The sequence below is a fragment of the Alligator sinensis genome, unplaced genomic scaffold (assembly GCF_000455745.1).
Source record: "Alligator sinensis unplaced genomic scaffold, ASM45574v1 scaffold139_1, whole genome shotgun sequence".
Classification (NCBI taxonomy): Eukaryota; Metazoa; Chordata; order Crocodylia; family Alligatoridae; genus Alligator; species Alligator sinensis.
In genome coordinates this window covers 139,000-141,111 of record NW_005843273.1, presented here as the reverse complement: position 1 = coordinate 141,111, position 2,112 = coordinate 139,000, and the positions used below count along the sequence as shown (strand labels likewise).

At 47.1% G+C, this 2,112-nt stretch overlaps 1 protein-coding gene across 1 annotated transcript in view; it reads left to right on the top strand.

Moving 5' to 3' along the window:
- Positions 1 to 2,112, top strand: part of ASPM (abnormal spindle microtubule assembly) — a 62,795-nt gene that overhangs the window by 32,025 nt on the left and 28,658 nt on the right. The gene's annotated exons all lie outside the window — the stretch shown is intronic.

Here is a 2,112-nt window from a genome sequence, read left to right as displayed (position 1 = left end):
AAAGAGTGCTGAGGTCAGATGACCCCAGCCAGGTGTTTGTCCAAACTCCTCTTAAATATCTACAAGGAAGGGGACAGCACCACCTCCCTTGGAAGCATATTCCATGTTTTGGCAACCCTCGCTGTAAAGAATTTTTTCCTGATGTCCAATCTCTCCTTCAGTTTGTGGTCATTGCTTCTAGTTACCCTGATGGGCGCTCTGGTAAACATCGTATCCCCTGTTTCCTGCTGTCCCCCCCCCCCCGATGGGCTTGTAGACAGCCACAAGATCACCTCTCACCCTTCTCTTATGGAGGCTGAAGAGATTCAGGTCCATCAATTGGTCCTCACAGAATTTTTCTTATAGTCCTTTAACCAGATGGGTGACCCTCCTCTGAACTGTTTCCAGGCTATCTACATCCCTCTTGAAGTGTGGTGCCCAAAACTGGACACAGTACTCCAGCTGCATCCTGACTAATGTTGCATAGAGGGGAAGTATCACCTCCTTAAACCTGTTTATGATGCACCTACTTATGATGCAAGAAAGAGTATGGTTAGCTTTACTTATTTCTTCATCACATTGGTGACTCATGTTCATTTTGGAGTTGACAATGACTCCAAGATCCCTCTTCGCTGTTGTGCTACTTAGAATGGTACCTCCCAGGCTATAGATGTATTGATGATTCTTCCTCCCTAGGTACAACCCATAGCACTTACCTTTGTTATACTGCATCCTATTCTGTTCCACCCACTTCCCCAGCCTATCCAAATTCACCTGGATTCGCTCCCTGCCCTCTAGTTGGTTTACCTTACCTCATAGTTTGGTATTATCTGCAAATTTGGATAGTGTTTTCCACTCCATCGTAATGAAGATATTGAACAGTATCAGTCCCAGGACAGAGCCTTGTGGGACTCCACTGCCCACATATCTCCAAGTAGAAACCGACCCATCCGCTACCACTCTCTGGGTGCGACCCTGAGCCAACTTTCCACCCACCGGACTGTGTAATAATCCACATTGCAACTGTTCAGTTTATTTATAAGAATTGGGTGCGACACTGTGCCAAAAGCCTTTTTCAAATCTAAGAAAATAACACCTACCTCTATTCCTTCATCTAAGCATTTTGTGACCCGGTCGTAAAAAGAAAACAGGTTAGTCAGGGAGGATCTGCCTGCTATGAACGCATGCTGGTTGCCCCTTAACATTATTTTACCTGCTGGTGCCACGCAAAGGTGATCCTTAACAATTTTCTCAAAGGTCTTGCCATGGATAGAGGTAAGGCTAACTGGCCTATAGTTACCTGGTTTCTTCCTCCTCCCCTTCTTGAAAATTGGGACCACATCGGCCCTTTTCCAGTCCTCCAGGACCTTTCCCGAGTGCCATGAGTGCTCAAACAGTCGCACCAGTGGTTCTGCTATGACTCCAGCTAATTCCCTGAGTATCCTAGGATGAAGATCATCAGGGCCTGTTGACTTAAATACATCTAGCCCCTCCAAGTGCCCCTTTTACTAGGTTGGTGCTAATAGTTTGTGGGTTGGTATCTGTCTTGCGCTTACCTAAAGTCCCATTGGGGCTTATGATCATACCCGTGTCCAGGAACACGGATGCAAAGAAATCATTTAGGAGCTTCACTTTGGCCATCCTATCTAACCAGTTGGCCTAATACATCTTGAAGGGGTCCTATGTTGCTCTGCACTCTTTTTGCTTCCTATGTACTTAAAGAAAGACTTTTTGTTATCCTTAACTTTTGCTGCCAGCCTAAGCTCCACTTCTGCTTTGGCCTTCCTCACTGTTTCCCTGCAAGCTCGAGCCAGACAGGTATACTCCTCCTTTGTGGCTGCCCCTTGCTTCCACAGCCTATAGGCCTATTTTTTCCCCTCCTGGCTCTCCTGGATTTCCCTGCTCAACCAAGAGGGTGTCTTGGCTCTTTTGCCCCCCTTTATGTGTACTGGGACGGTTCCTTTCTATGCCTGCAGGATCAGTCCCTTGAGAAACGCCTGCCATTCCTGGACTCCCATTCTCCAAGGCTTTTACCAGTCAGTCCATAGACTCATAGATTCTAGGGTCGGAAGGGACCTCAATAGATCGTCGAGTCTGACCCCCTGCATAGGCAGGAAAGAGGGCTGGGGTTTG